Genomic DNA, 18,903 nt, shown 5'->3' with positions numbered 1-18,903 from the left:
AGCTGCATGAAAGCTTGGGACGGGTATTACAGTGCAGTCAAATTGCTCAGTAGCCAGTGGGTTAAGCATGACCTTGACGTTTCATGTGTAATATTCCTGCTAGAAACAATTAGCACCTTCGAGCTACAATAAACAAGCACTCTTCCTTTTACAAACCAGCAACATTTTAGTGCCTTTTCAAGCAAACTGTGAGGAGGATTAGTAAGAGAGCACCATTTCAAGGATCTTTGTTTGGAACCCTGTGTTTTACAGCCATGTCACTCAGCCAAATGAAAGCCCCAGCACGACTGTGGTTTTATCCACTTAATGCATCATCACTACCTACTGAGCAAGACCCAAACTGAACCAGGGGAGCCCCACAAACTACCCAAGCCACAGACAGGCTAATGGATTTCCTACTGAATACCTCACCAACTGCCATTCCTTAAGGAGGAATCAGAAAGGTAATTATTGCTCTTGTTAAGAAAATAATTCCGTGGACTAGCGCAAAGATACAGAAGGCATTACTATCTTTCCAAACATAAACTAACCCTGTACAGTCTTTAATGGCCCAAACCACCACCCTACAAGTGATATAAGCGCATTCTGAAACCTTTGGTTTCCAACAAAGCATAAGGTACTGATCTGCTATCACCATTCTCCTACAAAAATTAAAAGCTTTTATTTCCATTTAGCTGCCACTTAAGATTTATAAAAGCTTCATTCTTCATTTCATTCTCTTACCTTGAGTCCTCACAGAGCACACTTTCTTCATCACAGATTGCCATTTTTTGGTACGTTAAAAATCCCATCAAGTTGCACTTATATGATGTGACAATTAACTTTTAATGATGGATAAAAGGGGTAGATGCTTAAAGTCACTTTGCATTCTATTACTGTACCCATCTAATAAAGAAAAGCTCTTTTATAAAGGTCAGAAAATTTTCTTCTTTAATCAAACTCTAAAAGACAGACTAACTTTGAAAATATATTAAACTGGTTGGGCCAAGAGATATATAAAGCCTTTTGTCAATAAACTGCAGAGGTAAAGAAATGTCTCTACAATCTATTCTCTTAATTTATATTACTTTTTAAAATGTTTTATTTCTTACAGAGATGGGGTTTCCCTATGTTGGCCAGGCTGGTCTTGAACTCCTGGCTTCAAGTGATCTGCCTGCCTTGGACTCCCCAAAGTGCTGGGATTACAGTTGTGAGCCACTGTGCCAGGCTTCTATTATGTTTATAATTTTTAAAGTAACGATTTCACAAATTACTAGCAATTTACATTCAATAAATATATAATATGTATGAGTTTCTGGTGTGATGTTTTAACATCTGATGTCTAAAGACATAATTTCCTAGGATACACTGCCTGCAGGGTCTCTGTATCTATCTGCGCAAGTCATGCTATGTAGAACCCTAAGAGATGCCGTTCACATCAGCAAGCACAGATCTGTATCTTTGTGATGACAATTCAAAACGCAGTAAAGTGTTTTGTTTTAAAAAAATCAATCTATTATGAGAATTTTCCAACCCATAGAAATAAAGTATCACAAAAAGGGGTAACATTTTTCTCATTTACACAAAGGAGTAGAATAGAGTAGCAGCTGCCCAGATTACCTGGCTAGTATTTTCTGGAAGTTCAGGGCTGGATGACGGTCATTCCCCAGGTGAACACCCAGGAGCAGAACTCTGATAACGCATACCAAGCTTCCTCCCTAAACTGCAGGGCAAAAGATATTTTCTCCCAAATCAAACTCACAAATATACTAACCCTGAAAATATTACCTGGAATTTTAACTCACTAATGTTTAATCTGCATACATGTGAATGGATTCAGTCCGAGTGACAATTTATGTGGTCGCAATATTTCACTACAGTAGTTTCTTAACACAGCCACCATGAGGCGTCGCAGTACACAAACCGGTTAAATGACTCTTTCACAACTAAATCTGTTATGGCTTTACAAACTTCTTTTCTTTTGATCAACAGCTATGAGCAGTTTATGCTTCCACGGACAGAACAAAACCTAACAGCCCTGGAATGGCTTTTAAGACTCTTTTGCTTAAGATTAGGATGAGGTGTTGTGAAGCTGGAATGGTTTTCCCTAAAATCAGACTGTAATAAACTTAGGGCATCTGATAAACTGGTATGCCATTTAACAATGTGTTATTGTTTTGCAAATTCTTGCTCTGTTTTCACAGGACACAGGGAACTAAACCAAAGCCATGTATAATTTATTATCTGTTAACTACTAAAAGCATATTAGACCACAAAATAAAGTAGAACTAGTAACAAAATAACTTCAAAGCTGATATATATATAATGTATTACCAATAGCTTCATTCTAACAATACATTTTTATTTCTTTAATTTTTTTAACCATTTATAAACAGTAACAACAAATTGTTCACATATTCCTGCTGTGAAGATGACACATCAAATGGCTAAAAATGTTTTTTACATCATTTTGGAGCTAAACAGACTTCTACAGCAAAACACCAAGCCAGAAGTCTAATATCTCAGTTCCAGCTCTGCCACTCAAATGGCATTGGTCCTATTTTCCTTAATCTGGGCCTTGCTTTCTTCAAATTTATGATAGATTATAAAACTCCAAGATCACCTGTGGTATTCCTTTTAAAGCTAAAATATTATTCTCACTGGAGTTAAGTTATCTGAATCCAAACCTATTTTCTTTTTTATATTATGACATGATGTTCACTTTTTAATCACAGGTATTTCATCTCAATATAACAATAACTTTTTTTAACTTTAGAAGTTTACCCTATATTTAGAATGAGTCAAGAAATAAGTTACTGAGAAGCAACTGTGTGTATGACAACTGGCTTAACAATGCAAAAACACAAACAGAGAAAAAGCTCTTTTCCTCTGGGCTGGAAAGCCATGCCTTAAGCCACAGGCATAACAAATTCAATGGGAGCCCAGATTGGTCCATGCATTGCAGAGTGGTATGCATGCCATGTGGGAAGCATAGGAGGCAGGATGGGGGCGTGAGTGATTATGAGCATGGCCTCCAGCAGACAGAATGAAATAGGATGGAATGCCAGCAACACCATTTACCAGAAGAATGACCTTGGGCAAGCTGCTGAGCCTCTGAGACTCAGTACCCTCATCTGAAGTGGAGATAATAGTTCCTACTTCACCGGTCGTTGCATGGTAGAAAAGAGGGTGGGAAAACGAAATTCAGAGTTTACATCACTGCTAAAAAAACAGGGTGAAGAGGAACTCTGCTGAACCATCTTTAGGACTTTTGTTTTCCTACTCCACTTTATATGAAAAGCCAAACAAAAGAACGTTCATAGTTTCTAACCACTACCATCCCTATATGCTCTCTTCAATAAACATATGCTGTTTTTTCAAATTGCAATTCTTCAACAAACCTCTTCTTTAGCCATTAAAATTGCACTATGTACCAAAGTTAGTATACTCGAATACAAATTATAAAAATTCAGTTGAAGTAATGAGACTCTATAGAAATAAACATTTAAAAATAAACTGCTTTTGTGTCAAATCTTAAATCTTTTAAATAAAAAAAGTACTGGAATTCTAACATAATCAATCTTCTATCATTCCCCCACAGTGTAATAAGGACTAGACCTTTTTACTCTTGGGAAACTTTAAGATGAGGTTCTAACAAATAAAAACCATTCTATTATATAAAATATTAATTAAATAATGGATCCTGAAATAACTTGTAGATAGAAATATCTTCACTTTTATAGTTGGCAGAGGTTCTCCTACTGGCCTCTGGAACCTCCTCTTCTACAGAGTGCCAAACCAAAAAGCATTTTAAGTTTAAAAAGAAAAACTAACCAGTTATGCTGGCAAACACCTGTAACCTAGCTGCTTGGGAGGCTGAGGCAGGAGGATCACGAGCCCAGGAGTTAGAGGCTGCAGTGAGCTATAATCACACCAGCCTGGGTGACAGTGACAGACTCCATCTCTTAAAAAAAACAACAACAACAACAACAAAAAACACTTATAGAACATGCTTCTACTTCTTTAAAAACATCAGTTAATATCAAGTTACAATATGAACATCTTACAGAAATGAAAATAACTCAGGTATCTGAATACCAAATCATATTTTCTAATTAATTTTCATTGTAACTTCAGAAATATGTCTCATGGGAGGGGATTAACATCCAAACATAATCCAAATCTCACTTACAAATCTCAATACTCACCTAAAAGTTCACTCTTTGTCAGTATGTGGTCCCTATACATTTAATTTGCCATCACAAGTTGTGGAAAAAGTGAAGTCAGATGGACAGTCTTTCTACATAATTTTAGTACACTTATTTAAATGCACAAATAAATTTAAGTACATCTAAAATTTAAGGCCCTAAGTAGGCCTTAACTAATATTTTGTAGCTCACAGGGCATGAACAAAATTAGCACTAGATTTTCTTCACTGCTGCTATTTCAAATGTTTATAATATCTTATCAGGTTGAAATGAAGTAAAATTAAAAAAAAAAATTAGCTCAAAAAGATAAATTTTGCACTGCACAGGGGACAGCTCTCTAGAGGAATGGCCAGAATATATGAGTGCTCGCAGGGGAGCCACTGCTAACTCAATATCCTAGGTCAAGCCACTTAACTTTGAGCCAGTTCCTTCATCTGTAAAATGGGAATAACGACCCTTTACTACCTACCTCAAAGCATGGTTATGAAGAGCGAACAATGTAACATCAGTGAAATCGCAATGTGAAGTCTAAGTTGCAATAAGTAGTGTAAGATATTACTGCTACCATCTCTTTAAGGGTAAAAGACTTGTAATAAAGAATTGATGGCTTAGTAACTAACAGGTTGAGAGCAAAGAAACACTGCTTGATAATGACCAGTGGTCTCCAAATGAGGTTCTCGTGCACCAAAAACATGAACAAGATAGTCCACTTGGAGTGAGAGTCTTAACTGTTCAAGCATTAATCTGGAGACCATGCTGAACATGCAGAAAGGCTCCTGAAAGAAACTTTTATTCAACTCTAGGAAGCTTGGGCAGACTAGGCTGTCTTCGGAAGGGCAAAGGGGAACTTCCTACATCGAACAGACACCAGAAATGCAAATTAGAGTATTGTAATTTATTAACTGTGAAGATGTGAAGCTGCTTTAAATAAAGATGTCCTATAGAAATAGGGTATTCCTCTTAGGGATAGGGAAAAGGGGGTATCTGCCTTGACCAGTGTATCAGAGCCAAAGAGCCATGCCTTCAGGTGGCCAAGCTCTAAAGGAGAAAGGGAGGAAATGTTTGTTCTCCCCAAGTAAATGCATGACAGTTATTTTATAACCACAAAATAGGAATTTTTACCACCATTTTAAAAAGGAGGTCTGAGTAAGAAAACTCCAAATGGAGGAGAGAAAACAAACTACCTTGTTTTATTTCTTTATAAATACGTTCAGTACTAATTGTAATAGTATAGGTTGGGGTGATCCAAGGCATAGCCCAACTTTAGTGATGAGGGAAGAAAGAACAGGACAGCAGCATATATGAAATAGTTCAATCATAAACGCCACATTCCTGATGGATAGTATGTAAATAAAAGGATGTTAATAGCAACCTTTAAATAAATACACACATAATGTGATTTGGCAGTTTTGGTGGCTAGAGTACCTCCACACGGGCAGAACTTCCAGGGCTTAAAATCATTACCTACATATGACATAATTCCAGAATCACTGGCTTTGCTTCATTCAAAGCAGGATTAATTTTCAAGCCTCTGATCTTGATGCTGATCCATTCCAGCAGGCTCAGGGTCTCCTATACCCAGTACATAGTATTAATATAAAACAGAGTAATTCAATTCAACAAAAAATTGATTAGACAACTACCACATTGCATCCTAGGACTCGAGATACAAAGATGAGTAAGATCCAGATCTTATTGCTTAAGACAGTCACTGCTCTTGCTTTAAGATATGAGGTCAGCAAAGCCGTCCCTCAGAAATGTTCTTGCTACCATTTTGACCCCCATGGGCTGTATCTTTCTGCCTACCCATAGCTAGTCTACCTCTATATGCTGTCGTGCTTTAGGGGAGCTTCTAGAATTTAACTTTTCTCGTCTATAAATCTATGGCCTCTGCCAGATCGCTTATGCTGAACTACACACTGTCCAACTAACATTTCCTGAGTCCCTACTATGTGGCAGGTACTTTTATAGGCAGGAAAGATAAAAAAGTAAACAAAACTTGTCCCACTTCTTACCAGATCTGTCATGCTGAGCTAGACTGTTCTCATCCCTATCAAGCAGTCTAATTCTACATACTCATTTAATAGCTTCTGCTGCACTTCTACCATGTCCTCCATGCTAGAAACAAGGCAGTGAACAAAACAAAGTCCCCGATGTCAGGAAATTTACCTAAATTTTGTGTGACACTGCTCAATAATGACCAGTGGTCTCCAAAGTGAGATTCTCATACACCAAAAACATGAACAAGATAGTCCACTTGGAGTGAGAGGAAAATGCTAAACTTTTATTTATATTCAATATATCTTTTTCAATTTCTAAACTATTTATATTTTGTTATACACATACTATATTAACAGCCCAGTATATGTAATTTATAAAGAAATGTATATGCATCAAGGAATATATGCTCAAATTCTTTTACTGAGGGGAAGAGCACTTTAAAAGTCTGGCAGCTCACTGACTTGAATAATCACACATTTGGGGTAAGGTGTTTGGCGTAGGTGGAGTTAGCCTGGGCCCTCCACAGGCTCCGCTTTCTCTCTGACAAATTAAGTAAACATTTTGAGAGGATTCCCAGATATCTAGCTATACAACCAAAGTTCAAAGTTGAATTCCACCCCAATTTTCCCTCCCTAATCACCCATCACCCTATACTCATCATCCCTGCAGCTCAAGGATACTATGGCGTGTTTACTCTCTATTTCACATTTGGTGTATGTATGTCACGATTACATTAGAAATAGCCTGAGACCAGAGCTGCTGCCTTTTTATTCTGCAAGCTCCAGAACTCCTAACCCAGCTTTATACATTATGGGTCCTCAATAATTATATGTTGCAAAAAATAAAGGTAACACAAACAGTTACGATAAAGGGTGGTTTATTGCTTTACTAAACATTGTTCTGACCAGGTGCAGTGCCTCATACCTGTAATCTCAGCACTTTGAGAGGTCAAGGAAGGAGGATCACTTGAGCCCAGGAGTTGAAGACCAGCCTGGGCAACATGGTGAGACAAAGAAATAATAGATAATAAAAATTAGCTGGGTGTGGTGGCATGCACCTTTGGTCCCAGCTTGGAAGCTGAGGCAAGAGGATTGCTTGAGCCCAGGAGTTTGAGGCTGCATGGAACTATGATTACACCACTGTACCCTACCCTGGGTAACAGAATAAGACTCCACTTATTCCTCTTCACAAAATGATTAGTACTGTGTTCCTGTGATCCTTTTCATAGCTCCCTTATGTATACTTTACTGACCATTGATTACTTAATACAGAGACTTGGGAATATTAAAGCTTCCATCTGTAAAACCAACAGCCACTGCTAACTGAAGATCCATTAAATATAAAAATGAGGAATCTGAAATTATAGCATATGAAAATATATACATATATTTTGAAAAACTGTTTGAAAAACTAAGTCAAAACTTCTCAGAAAAACATCTATTGAATGAAGAAAAGTACAGATCATCCTAATTCTTAAGGATATACTAGCCTTAAAAGCCATCTAGTTGTTTCTGAAATATATAGATCAGAAATGACATATAAGGTCACATTTAAAAAAAATTTAAAGAAACAACTGATTCATGATTACAGCTCCTTATGCAGTAAACACATCATCGTATGTGTGAGGCCAGGTCCTCAAATATGTACCTCTGTGCTCATGTGGGATCCCATTCCTCAAAACTTTTCAGAAAACGATAAAAAACAAGTACGAATTTGCATCACTCATACAGAGATTATCTGTAGAAAATTATTAACATAAGAAAACCCTAGTGTATCTTACAACAATCTGAACATGTTCTCTAGGTCTAAGCATATACTGCACCCAGTGAGATAAAAATGCATGTCCACATACAAAACTTTAAAGGAACTTCTTATTACTATGAAGACCGGTACATAACAAGATCCAAATGGTTGTGCTTCCATGATGTCAAACAGCCCCAAGACAAAGAACGGAAGACAGACTCACAGTTGCTATTCCATGTGTCTCTATTTCCCTTTGGTGCTTTAACGTAAACATTTAGGGTTATTACTAATGTGAACTTATGAAAAAATTCTCCCCAGGTCAGCTTCTTCTTTATGATTTCACCTAGGAATGTATTTGTTTTTAAAACACACTGGCATCTGGAACACTGAGCACAGACAACGTTTTCATCTAAACTGGGCTGATGTCCAAAAGTGACCAGGCAAATAAGGGCCACAAGTAAAGCTGAGCGAAAACACATAAATTCCGAAGTGTAACAAACACAAAAGTCATGAATGAAAGACCAGACCTAGATCACTATGCAGAAAAGAGAAGACGGACCAACTTCATGGGTGTTCTCCAGTCCATGGCTTACTAAACCATGAGAGAAGTCACAACTGTAAGCACAGGTGGAAGATATCCTGCAAAACCGAAAACCTGCTTGATGGAAGCACTGAGCATAATTTGTAATCTATTAGTCCTCAAGATCGGAAAACACATGTTTACTTTTTTGGAATCTCATGTTGTGTTACTACTTGGGCTAGAATGCTTATTAAAATACTCCCAATTAGTATAATTTATTTAACTAGAACTATCAGCTACAGTAGTAATATTTTTATTGGCATGTATTTGGTATCCTGTACCTCTAGCTCAAACCTACTATCTATTAAGTGTGCTTTTAACATCATTTGGTGTACGTGGAATGCTCTTTTAGACGTTATATAACTGAACAATTTCCTTTGGTTCCATCAATCATGCTGTCATTACATATTGTAACGTTAGTAGCAATAAATAAAAAGGAAGTCCAAAACACTTGACTGAAATATAATTTTAATGTAAGTTTAAAACTTTATCCATAAAATCTCAGCAGCCTTTGAAGATACCAGAAGCCAAAGGATCAACTGCTATTTAAATAAAAATAAAATTATAGTGAGAAGCCTGATTTTTAAAAATTCATTATAATGCTTACGCCAAATTAGTTTTACAAACTTAATAAGCAAACACAGTGCCACAGCAAGAAACCCGTCCTATATTTCAACGTCTAGCTCCTATGCTGGAACTGGCCAGTTTTTCAGGTATTTACTCAGCACGATTTTATACCATAGCTATTTAAAACATTAGCACAGATTAATTTATATGATAGATATTTACATCTACTAGCCTTTTCCAGCCAGTGGAACACGTTTGCTTTGAGGACAAGGGTTAGTCCATATTCATCTTTATATCCGCAAAGTCTAGGTGAAGCACTAGCATTCTTTAGGCACTCAATCGATGAATGCTGAAAAAACTGGTAATAGTTTCCGCTACCCCAGCCTCACCAACTCTTAGCCTAATTATTTAATTTGGAAAATGTTCTTCGAATACCACCCCAAAAAAATAACAAGCAGAAAGAAAGGTGTTAAATGACATAAAGTTTAAACGAATTTCGGTTTACCAACCAACATGAATGTGTTTTTTATGGGGGAATGAAACACGACAAACCGAAGACCAGCACCTTTGTTTGTAAAGCATTGTCCAGCTAAAACAATGCAGGAAGAGCACACTCTCAGTAAGACCATCACCCACAAAAGGTATTTGCTAAAATAGACATTCTATTTCCATGTTTCACGGATCAGGGAAAAAGAAAAGACAGTTTAAAAAAAAAAAAACAAACTTTTAATCTTCTATATCTGAATTAGGCTCTGACTTTACTGAATTTTCAAAGATCAAAGATTTTAATTTCAGATGAATCGGGCTCTTAGTACAAAAATCCATGTTATGCTGTATTTTATAAATGTTTTGCTACTTCTACACAAAAGTGTAATTTATGAAATCTTTTCCACTTATAATAGCAGAAATAAGTTCCTTACGTAAAATAAAAAGCACCCTTAAATCACTTCCTAAACTGATGAATTAGAACTGCTGACTGACCCTATATCTGATTCATGTTTAATCAGGCACTCTGAAGTGAAGGCCATGAATCTGCTTATTAATTTTTCCACTAATATGAAACTGCCTTTGAAAGCAAATGTCAGAACTAACCATTTTATAACACTATCCATGTTATACTGTTCATTTCTTTAGTAAAGTATATTCACTGATTAAGTATTAAAAAGTACAGAGCACAGGCTGGCCGTGGTGGCTCATGCCTGTAATCCCAGCACTTTGGGAGGCTGAGGCAGGAGGATCAGTTGAGGCCAGGAGTTGAAGACCTGCCTGGCCAACATGGCAAAACCTTGTCTGTACTAAAAATATTAATACAAAAATTGGGCGGGTGTGGTGGCCCACACCTGTAATCTCAGCTACTTGGCATACTGAGGCACGAGAATAGCTTGAACCCAGAAGGCAGAGGTTGCAGTGAGCAGAGATCATGCCACTACACCCCAGCCTGGGCAACAAAGCGAGACTCTGCCTCAAAAAGAAAAAAAAGAACCAGAGCACAAACATCATAGAATATTCAGCTAAGAAAACTCAACTTCTCATGAAAGAACAAATCATTTCTACTGATACACCAGAAGAATTAATAAATATTAAAAATAGCAGCTGCCCAAGACATTTCTATACTAGATAGACCAACTAGAAAGAGAGCCGACTAAACGTCATATACTAAATTTATAAACAAAGGGTTAGTCTTTGACAATGATCTTACAGATGAAAATGTACAAGCCCAATGTCAGAGATTTTTTCACTAACTTTCCTCAGAAGTGATAAAGTACAGAGTTTCAACCTTATCACTTGAAAATGAATACTTCTCTTCTGGTATTAAAAAAAAAATTGGGGAGAATGCTTAGCTAAAAGTTGGCCCAAACCGTTCATTTTTAAGTTCTTGGAATTTGGCCCTTACAGCAGGTAAATATAGAAAAAGCCTCAGGAGATTGTGGCACTGCAGACAGGCAGTCTAAGCCTGGCATGATCACTCACTAGCTGTGTGACCTCAGACAAGTTATTCAACCTGAGACTTAGTTTCCTTGTCATTAAAATCAGGTATTTCTCATCAGAAAGAGGTTGTGAAAAATACAGTAGTAAAAACAAAACTGCGCCTCATCAGGCAGCCCTCGGTGCAGACTGCATTTCTCCTTTCCTCCCAGTGTCAAATACCATGTGGGAAACTTCGAAAGGCTGCATTCGACTTTCCTGAAGTTTAAACGAAATTGTGTAGTCGTTCTATTAACCTAAAACAAAAAATGTTTGGATAAGGAGTTTATTTCCATTATTTTCATAAAAACAACCGGTGCCTTTATTTCACACAGCCCTGCTAAAGGTTATTTACAATCCCTTCCTAATCGATACTTTTGTATGTCGGGATGTGTATAAGTCTCAAGCTCACTTACCCATAATTTTTTACATGGGCAGTGATAAATACCAACAAGACTCAAAAACTACAAATAGATCTTTAAACTCAAACAAAAGTGTTTTAAAAAAGGAAATGTCAACTCCATATTCCCATTCTAAAATATTTGTATGCAGTATCACGGATGCACATTACCAAATACGTTAGACTGAGAGAGAAAAAAAGAGATGAGAGAGAAGAAGAGAAGGAAAGGAGTGAGAAAAAGGAAGGAAGGGAAACCTGGGAGGGAAGAAAGAAAGTGATAATTTCAGTAACTCAAAAGATAATCAAAGTCTGACAGCTGGATGTAAAGAATTATTTTCTCATTTTGTTCCATGCTCCACCACCTTCCCTCTGCAGTCCCTGAGAACTCTACACTTGGGTGAGTTTTGAGAGGTACACTGAAAGCTGAAAAACAAGTCAGTATTTTTAATATTAAAAGAATCAGCATTGCTAATAAGAATCCCTCTGAATTACTTAATCTGTGGCTTTCCTACACCAAGGAACCTAGTCATATAAATAATGAAAGTCCTATCAATAAACAATTCTTTAGCATTAACAATTTCAGTCTATATCAAATGAAGACTGATTTAAGTCTTACCATAACAAACCAGATAAAGCTATTACTTTATTTCTAGAGTGTCATATAGACTCTCCCCCATGACATAGTTTTCTTTTTTCTAAAGTAGTTTTAGAGGAAATTAAAAGGCAAGATATGAACATTTCATAATTATTATTGAAAATAAAAGCTATCTAGAACCTCTATAAAACAATATAACCTGAAAACATTCTCACCTGAGAACAGACTAAATTACAGAAAACACTTTCTATTTTTATTTTCCTGATAGATGGGGGAAAAAACATGTGCAGGTGGCAATATAATAAAGGAAATATAACCTCTAATAACAGTAAACAATTAATGAAAGTAGCCTGAATTTTGTTCAACATTACGTAGGAAACATTCAACACAGTAGAGGTTTCAAATGTTATGCAGGTTTTAGTGTGTATCTGTTTAATAAAACTAAAAATAACAGCAAAGGAATCATCGCGTCAAAATGGAATATAAGAGGTTCAGTGAAATGTGAACTAACCAGGTTCTGCGTGGGTTTAAGCTTTCCTTACCCAGAAGGCTTTCACTTGGCACAACTTAGATGGTACACATAATGTCAATCAATGACTACCGTTTTGCTTACCTGACTTTATACCCTCTTAGGCCCTACACCCGTACATTTGGAACCGCAGGGTTTCCGCAGACAAGTTTGACTGAGGTAATATATAATGTTAAAAAATCTTCCGTGATTTGCTAGCTTGCAAGGAACTTAAATTGTTCAACGATTAGCGATCGAAGTTAGCAAAGTAATTTTTCACTGGGTTAAGTGGTTAGGAATATCAGAGAATTCACTCTACCAACCAAGGAAGTTAATGCAATAGGACCACAATCCCTTATTTAAAACCCTTAGGTTCCGATGTGCTTCAGGATTTAGATCTTTGTGGGGTTTAAAAAGGCAAAATGGTACATATTACATATATTACATAACATTCCTAGAGAGATCTAGGATAATACTTCACAATTAAGCAATACTATTATTTCCAGCAAAATATGTGAATATTTTAAGAGGGCTTGAAAACTACTTTAAACAACTGCATGACAGTCTGGGTTAGGTTTTGCTACCAAATGAGTTTTGACACCACACTTTTGAAGGAAAAAAACCTTTTTTTTTTTTTTTTTTTTGTGAATCCATTTTCAATACTGCTACATCAAAGTACAAAGGCGTTTTCAAAATACACAGAGCTTATTAACTTACCGGAGATCAAAAATGTATACCAAATTAAAATTTAGCAAAGCAGGAAGATATTCCTGGCAAATATAACCTTAAAAATTAGGAAACGCCGAAGTCACTTAACTTTAATTTATTCAAATAAATTTAATGGTTGTTGAGACTACTTAGACAAATTTTTGTGTCAGAGTCAATGTATATTTGAGTAAGACAGTACCACTTGAAAACCCTGACACCTGTAGTCTTCTGTACTTTCTTTACATTTCCCTAGCTTTTGGTTTTCACATTGTTTGAGATTTCAGGGATTTGACATACTCCCCATTTATCTCTTGTCCCTCTTTTCAAGTGCCAATTGTGTGCAATGTAATTTTGTGCAATGCGCTACACTACATATGTAAAACTCCTCAATCTCCATGCCTTGACACAAGGATAAGTTTTGTTTATGAGGAGTGTCCCAAGTAATTAGAACAGTTAAAGTACCATAATTTCCATGTGTATATTAAGTATATTCAAAATTTTCTTATAACACCATTCTTGCTTGCATTTTGATAAGCTTTCTCGATTTCTTTCTAAAGGAGTGACTCTATCACACTGTGAACTACCTATAAAACCCAAAGCATGATTTATCTATGTCTGTTAACCAGGATGTCCCATATGTACACATTGGTCACGTGTTTTTATTTTGATTCTTCTGAGACACAGTCTTGCTCTCTCACCCAGACTGGAGTACAGTGGCATGATCATGGCTCACTGCAGCCTCGACCTGGTGGGCTCAAGTGATCCTCCCGCCTCAGCCTCCGAGTAGCTGGGATTACAGGCATACACCACGATACCCAGCTAATTTGTCCTTAGTTTTAGTTAAGGCAAGGTCTCACTATGTTGTCCAGGCTGGTCTCAATCACCTACTAAGCTGAAGCAATCCTCCGTCATCAGCCTCCAAAGGGCTGGGATTATACATAGGTCTTGATGGGAGAATGTTTGAGACTGATACTCTAAGACATTCTAGTGTCTATCAGTCACCAGGGAAAATGCCCTGTGCTGACAACTAAGTACCTTGAAATCTGAAAAGAGCTGTCTCTTGTCCGATACTCTGCCTTTTTAAAGAGGTGGGAAAATCATTCCCCAAACCTGAAAAGCACTGTACTTTACTGTGGCATGCCTCAGCTTTGCTTGGCTTTTCTCCTTCTAGTTACTCTTTCCTTCCCTAACAAATTACTTGTCCAGCACCTCATGTCTAGTTAAAAATATACCAATGTTTCATGATAACTAGAGGTGAGAATCACTTGAAGGGGGGAAAAACCCTAAAAGGCTTTGAGAAATTTCAAACAGTGGAAGACAGGGCAAGATGAGATTTAAGTATAAAAACAGAGACTATATTATTGAGTGCTGACTGTGAATAAGGGTCCTACATTTATTACTGTCTTGTGTAATCCCTGTACTGTTGCATAATAAATATTACCATATCCATTGTGCACATATGAGAATGAAAGTTTAAGGGATGTGAGGCAACATGCTCAGAGTCCCTCACCTAATAAACAGAGGCAGCAGGAGTGGCACCTAGAGCTCTTTGGTGGTAGAGCCTCTGCTCCTTGTACTGCACGTCCTACTACAGGAGCATGTACAGAGGGTGAGGAGGGCCTTCTCAGTATTGCAAACATGCTGACTGAAATACAGCCAAAGAATGGTAAAGATGAAAGCACCCCATAAATCAACAAACTTCAGTACCACATTCAGAGCATGACTCCCATCCAATCTTGAGCCATCTGTCCTTCATGCCAAGGTTTCTGGAAGCCAGTCAGAGGACCTCCCACTTGCTTCAGAATCACCTGCTATATGTGCTAAAATCTAAACTCCATGGACCCACCCCACAAACACTGAATAAGAATACCAAAAGATGAGGCCTAGAGACCTCCATTTCTAAGAAGGCTAGCAAGCACTCTAGGTCAGTGATTTTCAAACTATAGGTCATGAAATTAATTAAGTAGATAATACCTAGTATTTTTTGTTTAATAAAATGACTTGAAACAGATTGGATTTATAAAGATTAGTTAGGAACAGAAAATATCAGAGGGCACTACACTTTGTTCTGCTTCAGAAAACTTGTTGCAGTTCTTTCAGGTGGAATGGGGTGTTAAGGGTATTTTTTATAATATACCTCAGTCAAAAGTGTTTGAGAAATACAGTTGTTTCGATAATTTTATCCCCATTCTTATTTCCCCTTTAAAGTAAGTTATTGGTCTTTTATTTAATTATTCATATTACAAAAAAATGCAACCTTGTATGTTCTTTTTTAGGAGTTCAGTTATTCCATTCCAGGATTTTCTGTTTTATTCCCTGAACTCTTCATCTGAGGACCATGTTTCACTATTGATTTAATTATTTAATCAACATTTTAAAATATTTTAAATTTTTTTAAATTTCATTCTCATTAATTGTTACTTTGTGGGGGTTTTTTGTGTTTTGTTTTTGAGATAGAGTCTCACTCTGTTGCCCAGGCTGGAGTGCCGTGGTGCAGTCTCACCTCACTGCAACCTCTGCCTCCCAGGTTCAAGGGATTCTCCTGCCTCAGCCTCCTGAGAAGCTGGGATTACAGGTACCTGCCACTACACCCAGATAATTTTTGTATTTTTAGTAGAGACAAGGTTTCACCATGTTGGCCAAGCTGGTATCAAACTCCTGACCTCAGGTGATACGACCACCTCCATCTCCCAAAGTGATGGAATTAGAGGCATGAGCCACCACACCTTGTCTGTAACTTTGTATTTCATACATACCTTCTCATTATCTGAAGTTACTTCGCTACCTATATTCTTAAGCTGATTTACATATTTTAACTTACTAAGTTTACATTTTGGTACTTATATTAATGTTTCACGGTCTACATTTAATCTTTTAAGTCTTTCATTCTCTCATCTTCTATTTATATATACTTTTAGATGAAATTCCTTACTGGCTTGCCTTCTTTTGCATTCTCTCATGTAATTGGCACTTATTTCAATTCCTTACCTGCTTCCTTGAAAGAAAAAAAAAATGAAAACAATCCCCATTAATATATGAGGATTTTCTGGGTATATCTGTGCAGTTTTAAAATAACGTACTGGCATTTCAAGGAAATATAATTGCCTTCTAAAGGATAATACCACATTCGAATGTTGGGTGAAGTTGTAATCAAAAAGTGCTTTCCACAGGTATGACTTAAAATACAGAAATATCTTCAATTCGACACAGTATGTGATGACTGCCCTTGAGGTAGTACAACACCCAGTGACTGAATGACAGTCACAGAATCTTCAAGCTGGAAGAACCTCCATTCAGTCTCAGTCTTTCTCTTTACCTACTACTCCCCTTCACAGCAGTGTTTCTCAGTGTAGCTTGAGGACTGCCTGTATCTCATTTCCCTGGGACACATGATAAAAACAAAGCAGTAAGATTACATACAATGTCTTTAGTGAAGTTGGGTTTGTTTTTCTTTTGCAGTGACAAGAAGCAATCTGACTAAAAATCCAGGACAGATACCACCCAGGCCCATTTCAAAAGGTACCCTCAGTGGTGAAATGTTAAACAATGAGATGGACTTCAAGCTACAAGTTCAAGAAGAGCATCTTCTTCAGTCAAGCACCTGCTTAAGTTTAAATCTTAAAGCACAAGTATGCCACGCTGGTGGTAATGTAATATGTTAAAATTAATGCCTAAATTTAGAAATTTGGCGTACTTGATATAACAATTGCAAACATTTTATGTACTTTTGACAATGAATTGCCAGTTATTGGCATCTAAAATGTATTTATATTTTAGATATAAATACACTATTATTATTAGTGTATTACACTAATTATTAGATATAGATAAACTAATAATAATTTCAAGAACTTCCTGTGCTACAGCAAAAGGGCACATCTGTAATGAAACTGTTTTCAAAAAGTTTCTTTTTAGTAGTCTAAAGCTGTGAAGCCTTTATTATTTCTATTAAAGACTTCTAATATAAAAGTAATTGGCATTCATGACAAGATCTACTTAAAAATATAGCCCCTGCTTTTGCCCGTGTTCTTTATGAAATGCAGTAGAACATACACTGTTAGCATGCTGACTAATGACTAATAATTAGAAACTGTCTGTAATTTTACTGAAAAGTATGACTTAGCTACTGAGTTAGATTTTCATGGGTTGCACAACATTTTCAGACCTATTCTTCTTTCCTTATTTTTACAACATAGAGAAAACTTACCAACTACATCGTTACTTACGGCATGAGCCAACTGTAATTATATGTGCATCCTTGCTTTTATTCAAAGACATGTTCTAAATTCAATGTCTAAATGAATGTTTTAATGGATTAAATATAAAAGTCAGATCTATAAGGTCAAAGGTGTGATATATAAGATTTTCAAAATATGTTAAAAGCACAGCCATCTCAAAAATTCTTAAACCTTAAACTTTTAAAAAAATGTTGGATACAAAGATAAATATAGATTTTTTTTAATGTCTCAAAAATTACAAATTTTTAAAAATATCTAAGACTCCAGGAAAATATTTTTTTCCTAACTAAAACTGCCACAGTACCTCAAAGAGGTAACATTAGGAAACAATATAGATGAGCTACCTTTTCCATAGCTAGCATTAAATGTGAAATGCAAATTAAGGCTTCAGTTTCAGAACCTAACAGAGACGCAGAGTAATAAAATGGGAAGTGTGGAAACACTTGGAAATGCAGAAGCAAAAATTTACTTTGATAAGTAACCCTCAAATCTAATAAATACATTTTAGATGACAATAACTGGTAATTCATTGTCAAAATGACTTTCTTTAGATCACTATGACAAGATCTACACAATCAGAACTACTTCACTGACTTCAAAGACCAAGATTGTTCCTGAAAATATTGTTTAAATGAAGTAGTCACTTGATATCTGAAAGAAATACAAGTACTTATCAGACGTTTATTCTCAGTATGACTAACTTCCCATATTAGTTTTTGAATTGGTCAACTACATTTCCATGGGGAAAAAAGTGATATTAAAAGTTTGCTGCAAGGAACAAAATAATGTGCCTAACATGTATAAATGTGGTGTTCTTTAGTAATCAGGAATGCATTTTGAAGACTCTTGCCAAAAGTGAAACTTTTTCAAATAAAAATCTCAAAGACAATGAAATCCATGTATTTTAGTGTGCACTAAATTCGTCTTACAGAACCTTCTCATTCTGACCACTCCAAATGGCCTGTTATATATGTGACATGTTCTGAGGCTTCTAATTAAACAAACCACCTAATTATTAGCAGAAATGCAATATTTATATTCCATAAAAAAAGTTTGATGCAAAACTTATACAGATCATCTAAAGTCCTCAATAATATGAAAGTATATTTTGTTACCAAAATGGACACCTCCAGAAAGGTCCAGTCCTCTAACTCAACTCCTCTTTTTGGGAGGGAGTCTCATTCTGTCACCCAGGCTGGAGTGCAGAGACACGATCTCGGCTCACTGCAACCTTTGCCTCTCAAGTTCAAGTGATTCTCCTGCCTCAGCCTCCTGGGTAGCTGGAATTACAGATGTGTGCCACCACACCCAGCTAATTTTTGTATTTTCAGTAGAGACAGGATTTCATCATGTTGGCCAGGCTGGTTTTGAACTTCTGACCTCAGGTGATCCGCCTGCCTCAGCCTCCCAA

At 36.5% G+C, this 18,903-nt stretch overlaps 1 long non-coding RNA gene across 1 annotated transcript in view; it reads right to left on the bottom strand.

Moving 5' to 3' along the window:
- The window catches only part of LOC144579613 (uncharacterized), a 133,563-nt gene that overhangs the window by 112,084 nt on the left and 2,576 nt on the right, over positions 1 to 18,903 (bottom strand). The window lies entirely within an intron of this gene.

This window comes from Callithrix jacchus, chromosome 15, assembly GCF_049354715.1.
Source record: "Callithrix jacchus isolate 240 chromosome 15, calJac240_pri, whole genome shotgun sequence".
Taxonomy (NCBI): Eukaryota; Metazoa; Chordata; class Mammalia; order Primates; family Cebidae; genus Callithrix; species Callithrix jacchus.
This window is presented reverse-complemented; position numbering and strand designations above follow the sequence as displayed.